Below are 7170 nucleotides of genomic sequence, written 5' to 3'. Positions count from 1 at the left end.
TTGATGCAAACTTGCATATGCTTCTGAAGTAAAATTTTACGGAAAATGGACATGAGGTAGGTGGCTAAGGGTTGCGTTCGATGAATTAAGGAATGAAATATACGGCGATGGGGTTCGAACAATCAACCTCGTCGTTCGCAACCCGCCGCTTTAATCGATTGTCCAAATGGCGTGTAAAGACAAAAGTTGGATTTTATTTATACCTTTATAGACGAACGCCGCAGTGACAATTGATCGTTTTCGAGGACTCAAAAGTGTATGAAATATTTTATTTCTACAGAAAAATATTGTAATTGATTAGAATCAAAGGTCATTGTAATGGGAACAACATTGTGAAATATCTGTAAATGTGTTTAAATGTTTTGTTCTATAATAAAATGGCGGAATCGACGGATATTTGTAAGAACAGGAACAAGAGAGGTTAAAGAAACCTCTTTCTTTACCCTCTGGTAAGTAGAAGGTAAGTGAATTTTTATTTACTGAAGAATTTTTATACATAAAGGAAGGGGGGGAATAGAAAAATTATTTTTTACTAAACCAGCCGATGTTCATGCTTATCAACAACGGTTTTGAATAAATCAGCAGTCATTCTCTGCCAATTAGCTGACTCTTGAAACAGTTTTATGTATAATTTTTAATGGTTGCAACGCAACTATTAAAAATGCGAGGGATACAGCGGTGCAAAGATGGAGTAATTATAACATGCTAGCTTCGCCAGAATGGCTTTCACCAATCTCACGAAGGGATCGGATAACTTTTAGTCGGTTCTCTTACTCCGCGACTAGCAGCTACGAACGGTTTCATTTGAAAATGGGGTGATGATTTAAGGAAGCGCACTTCCCGATGCATTCAGTTTTTGCTTGCTCCTTACTTAATTCTTGCTATCACCCCTGTTGTGATAAAATCAGATAAGACCTGACGTATGCGCAAATTAGAGTAAGGTTTAGAGTTAAAAGTTGGACAGTAGCTGGCGGATTGTCCTGCATTTTAATTCCTGATTTAATTCAATATCAAACACGTGCTTCATAAACAATATCTTCGATTAAATTGACTATCAATTGAAATCCAGTAATAGAATGACTTGAATCAAAATGCATCTGAAAATGTTTAGCAAGAAACTAAGGATCTTGGGATACAGCGGTTCAACTTCCGGCTTCAATGTCTTAGTATAGGGGGGGGGGTCTCTATGATTTTGGTAATGTTTGACGTGCAGGGTCATGCTGAACTCGATCCGGTAACTTAACTGTTTTACTGGTAAGACTGTGTCATTGCAGGGGAATGAAGAAACGAAAGAAGGGTCAACAATGAACGCTATCTACTGGGGTTAAGGTTTAATCCACTAGAGTTACGGTTACAATTTCAACTATCGAAATGTCACCAAACAGGCAATAGCTTCGTTCAAATGTAAAGCAATTTTCACCCGTCATACCTTGACGGGCGATTTTCTAGTACAATAGAAAAAACAGTATTGTAAAATCCCCCATCACAATTGAGTCCTTAAAAATCCCCCTCGATATTTGGACATTTGTCCCTAAAAATTCCCATTCAAATGAAAAAACTTTGTTTCAGTTGTGTCTAAAGTGAAATATAGCTAAAGGTGGCATTAGATTAAAGGCAACAGTCCCCAAACTAACGTTAACAGACTATAAATCTTCATTTAAATTAGAACAAAAGTCCCCCGAAATATCCCAATACAATCCCGACACAAGGTTCTCAAAAAATGATACTTGAGCGAAGTAAACGGAAACTCCTTTTAGAGTAAGAAGACAGACTTTAAACCTTCAATTAGACTGAGGAAAATAGTCTCCAAAACTGTCCACAAGACAAAGAAAAGCGTTTCCTAAAATTTTTTATTAGACTAAAGACATCAATTTCTAATAACCCCTAATAAAATAATGGTTAAATTTTTCAAATAACTTCACCCCTCTAAATTATTTTTCTGGAAAAGGAAAGTAGGGGAGTGTGGGTTAAAGTGAAATGGTTAAGTTGACTGAGTATTTTCAAAATGAACAAATCCGAAATTTGAGTAGAAAATTACAGTACATAAAGAAAGAACATAATATTTCACATTAAAACTTGCGTTGAAAAAATATTTTTCAATTTTTGGGGGAAAATTCGAGTTTTCAAATAAAATGGGAAAATATCATTTATTTTTCAGGGGGCAAAGTGAAAAAATAAAATATTTTTCGAATGAAATAAATTCTTTTCGATTATAAAACATATTTTTGATCAAAAGAATCAGAAAATAAAAGGTTGAATGAAAAAATGAAAAGATTATGAAACAATGAACGAACAATTAAATGGATAAATCAATTCATTACAAAAAAAATTTTGAGCGAATAAAAAATGAAGGAATATAAATTGATGAAAACGTAAGTGATTTATCTTAAATGATTCGAGTGAGTAAATGAAACAAACTATTTCACTTTGCCCCGCATGTACTTGACTAAATGTACAATTTATTTAAATACAAATAGGCTTAATATTAACTAAATTAATATTGCATTGAATATTTAAAATTTTAATAACAAGAACTTTATCATTTTATAGTAACAAAAATAATATTTGACTTGCAAGAAATATTACAATATGAGTAGCAATTTTTTTTAATTGCTTGTAATACCAAATACTTCAACCTTCGCCGGTATTTTTTCCGTGACTGGAATAAACTATGTATTTAAAATAATACCAGATAGGTGGAGTTACAAGCAGAGTAAATAATTCATCATTTCACTTTGCCCCATGTACCCCTACTTCTAAAACTTATAGTCTGACAGGAATTTTTAGCTTATTTAACTCTTTTTTTCGAACGAGAAAAAAATATTCAAACAGGGCCGATCCTAGGGTGTCGGCCGCCCGTGTGCAAAGACCTGATGTGCCGCCCCTCAAGTCCTCAAGAGTAATTTGCATATTTTGACTAATCTTTAAAACGTCTATATAAATCTTTCTTCAAATTTCTGTATCAAGTTATAATTTAAAAAAGAGTGAGAAAAAAAAACAGAAGAATGTTGAATTTGTAAAAAGGAAGAAAAGTTTTATAATAAGAAACTCCTTAGGTACAATTTATATCTTTGAAGAAAGTAATAGATACCGAAATTTACTAGTCTTAAAAACGCATTTTATAATCTGTCTTCGGTGACATCAGAGGAAGGACGGAAGCGGGGGAGGGGGGGATTGCTCCGAGAAAATTATCGAAATTGGCGTATGAAAAATAGTTTTCGTTAATCTTTGGTTGCGTTCGGTTGCAAGGACAAAAGAGTCGGGTATATTCAAGGTGCATGGAGAAATTTTCGAAATTGACGTCAAATATCGCAATTTTAGGAATTTTTTCGAGACTTCAGGTGATAGTAATGTTGGAGTTCTTTCCTAAAATTCTTTCAAAATTGAAATCAGTTTGAAGCTATTTTTGTGACCGTAGCATAGGAAGGATCTGCGCTCTTCCCGAAAATTTTCCGAAACTGAAGTTTTAAACACGCAATTTTGGGTTACCTTTGTTGACCTTGCTAGAGTGAGGGAGATTCAATCGTCTCCCATCGAAAGTTTTCGAAATTGAAGTTCGCAAATTTAGGCTGTCTTTGGTGACGGTAGGGGATCTAGCGGCTTTCCTCCGGTAATTTCTCGGCGCAATTGTTTCAAAAACCCATTTTTGGCTGTATTTGAAAACAATAGGGGAAACGTGAAAATATTCCGAACCGAAATATTTTTCAGAACTAAAATCTATTAGAGGCTATTTTTTTAGAAGGAAGGGTTTTGGGACTCCCAAGCGGATGTTTCTAAAAGCGCTATTTTATACTACCTTTGGTGACGTTAACGAAACTGGGAAGCTTTGGCGGATCTTTACGGATGTTCTTCGATATTAATATCGGAAAAATACAACTATAGAATTTTTTCCACCTTACCTTGACGACTGGTGGTTATGCCCTAGTGCGGTAGAAAGTTACATATGCCAAGCAGTTCTCCTCCGGAATTTTTTAGAAATTGAAGTCCCAAAAACGTATTTTAGGCATTGTTTGATAACGATGGGACTAAGAGCGGACGGGGGTTCAGTGTGTCCTCACGAACTGTCTTTTTTGAAACTGAAGTCAACTTCAGGCTAGTTTAGGCAGGAAGGGTTCTGTGGCTCCACGGAACCGTCTAAACGAAATTTTGAGGTATAGTGAGAAATGCATTGGAGAAAAGGGGGATCCGGGGTCCTTCCCCGAAAGTTCTTGAAACTGGTGTTTGAAAAACGCAACTTTACTTTGTTTTTCAATAAATTAAGTGAGAGGGGTAGGGATTAGGGGCCTCTCTAAAGACGCTAATTGAGACTGTCTTTGTTAGTAATCGCAAAAAGTCCATCGCAAAAATTTCGAAAAAGAAATCCGAAAAATGTCATTAAGCAATATTTGAGGACAGTAGGAAGGGCTGTCTTCTAAAAACACATTTTGGATTTTGAAGCCAACATTTTTAGGCTATGTTTGATTAAGTTAAGGTGGAAGGGGTGAATCAAAGACTTAATAAATAATTTTAATTGGGAATCAGAGACTTAAGATCAGTGGTTCAACCAGCAAAATTTTCCGAAATTAAAGTCCTAGAAATGCAATTTTAAGCCTTCTTTAGTCTCGTAAAGGAGGTCATGGCATCCTTTTTGATCTTCGTTGAGGAGCTTCGTTTAAATTTGCTACCCGGGGGAAGAGCTCTGTCCTCCTACCTGATTTGAAATCGGGCAGTTCATTCGGGATTATAATTAGAAAAAATTTCCGTAAAGGGGGGAAATTACAAAATTCTAGTTCGTCATTCATATATGTTTGACTCTCAGAGTTGTCGCAATTTTTCACTTTCTTTCCATGCATCCACGATTGTTGAACACAGAATTTGTTGTTTGAAATGCTTGCGAGAGTGTCTAATCAATATAGCTTTTTTTTCTATATAAATAAAATATGTCTTCATTGTTTAGGTCTATAAAAGCTTGGGGGGTAAACATTAGTGGCCGACCTCGGTGCTCCTTTTAGAAGGCACCCTTTCATGCTTCAGGAGGGGGCCATTTCTCCTCCCCTGTATCCATGCCTGATTACCGGTTCTGTCACAAACTTTGCAACCAAATGAAGCATGTGTGTAAAGAGAAAATACTAATGGACAATGAACCAACACAATGTTCCTAAACATTCTATTTTTCTTAAACTATGCTATACTGCCGGGAAACCGACACTTACTTTGATAATTGAACATTTAAAATTCAGCATATTTATTCGACTAATTATAAGTTTTCTTGTGAGAAATTCTTGAGGAATTTTTCTTGCTTATAAGAACTACATGATGCGGCCTACGGCCGCCCCTTGCTTTGGCCGCCCTTGTGCGGTGCACACTCTGCACACCTGCTAGGATCGGCCCTGTATTCAAAATAACACCAAAATTCTCTTTTAAATCCCACCGGAATGGCTTCAAAAATTCCTCTTTTTGTATAACTTCTCTAAATGTGCGAATAGAATAATGACGTCAGTCCCTCAAAATCCATATCTGCATGAACCATTCTTAAACTGCTTGAATGGTTCATGCTGACAATGCTATACACACAAAAAAGGTCTAAAATAAATAAATATCGAAAAACTAAAAATTGCTAAGTAGGGTTTTGAGATGGGGAACATGTGTGCTGTCTGTCGCTCCTTAACTTTTGAATGAATAGTCCGATTTTACTCCACTTTTTTTTTTTTGATTTTGGTTGAAAAGGCGAGGACAACATGATATGCCACATATCACTTTTTTGATTTGAACGATTTTTGTTCACTTTTGAACAGTTTGAAAAAAACTTAAAATTAGGCTGTACGGTGAAGTTTAAGACAAATAGAACAATGCACTTAAGGCGAATTTGCTTTAAACAATCTAAACCAAAAACTTCTCAACTATTTTTTCGTAAACTTACGAGGATACTTAAGGCAAATGAAGATCCCGAGAGTCGGATTTGCTTGAAACAAACTTAAGCTCTTGGTGCGAAATGTGTATCGAAAAGGGTTTTTTTCCTCTTATTTAGCGATTTTAAGGGCATTTTTTGAACAGTTCATAATTATTAACATTATAAAAGGCAACGCGAAAGATCATTTTTTGGCACCAAAAAACTGAGAAATTCGTGCAGATTCTGAATACATTCTCAATTTTTTGTTTCAGGAAAAAGAATAAAAATCGAAATACCATATCTCAAAATTGACGGAAGTTAGAAACAAACATGACTAAATCAAATTTAAATGAATTCACAGCGCAAATGATTTTATTAAGACTGCGGAGTCGAAGGGTTAGTTTTCTCGTTGTTAATTTACAATCGATTTTCTTCATGCAAATAAACAATTTTGTTGCTAATATGCGTTAGTCAGGCGCAGTCAAAATGAGCGGATGAAGTGACAGTTCAGAATGCCAAAAAAAAAAAAGACAAAAGTTTCGCTTCTGTCGTGTGTCTTTAGGACACACAATTTCTTTAAATTTTTAAAAAGAGATGGAAATAAAAAGAATGCTCCCCGGCGGGGAATCGAACCCCGGTCTCCCGCGTGACAGGCGGGGATACTGACCACTATACTACCGAGGACACACTACCGAGGTAGAAAAAATAAATTATTTAATAAAAACCTGTGAAGCATGCTTTAATGTTTTGGTTTAAACTTTTTACCTATTACAATTCCACAGCACTGCAGTCTTTTTTTTTTTATTCTTGCCATTTTCTTTAAAACAGCAATAGTTGCTGCTCCATTCTATGGTATCGATAGATAACTATCACGTAGTAAATTCTCAGCTCCTTTTTCTCGTCATTTTACTGTTATTTACTACCATCCAGAAGCTGTCGTTTCAAGAGCCTTCTACGGCAAGTTTCTGTTATATTTTGTTGAATATTTGTCTCTGACATTTGTGTCTTTCCTTATAATCGTGCCGTTATTGACAATAATCCCAGGTATCATGACCTAGTGTTAAGTTTTCAGCTCGGTGCATAGATGGCGCCACCAGCATTTGAACAAAATTTTACGAAAACTGAACTACAGTGGCTCCCAAAAGTGTTCGTACACTTCGAAATTTTTTAGTAAAACGAAAATAACGCAAAAGCGTATTCGAACATGAAGTCAAATATTTTTTCACATCATTCCTATGTCATTCTAACTGAAACCCTGTAGTTTTTTCAAAATATTGACTTATCTACTTTTTTAAATGAGT

General features: G+C 35.4%; 1 non-coding gene across 1 annotated transcript; it reads right to left on the bottom strand.

The window, feature by feature from the left end:
- Positions 1 to 6481: 6481 nt before the first annotated feature.
- On the bottom strand, positions 6482 to 6553 carry Trnad-guc (transfer RNA aspartic acid (anticodon GUC)). Its single transcript has one exon. It is a non-coding gene; the product is annotated as a tRNA-Asp (tRNA).
- Between the last annotated feature and the right edge of the window lie 617 nt (positions 6554 to 7170).

The sequence above is a fragment of the Uloborus diversus genome, chromosome 9, assembly GCF_026930045.1.
Source record: "Uloborus diversus isolate 005 chromosome 9, Udiv.v.3.1, whole genome shotgun sequence".
Classification (NCBI taxonomy): domain Eukaryota; kingdom Metazoa; phylum Arthropoda; class Arachnida; order Araneae; family Uloboridae; genus Uloborus; species Uloborus diversus.
Note: the sequence above shows the minus strand (reverse complement) of the source record. Positions and strands in the feature narration are given on the sequence as shown.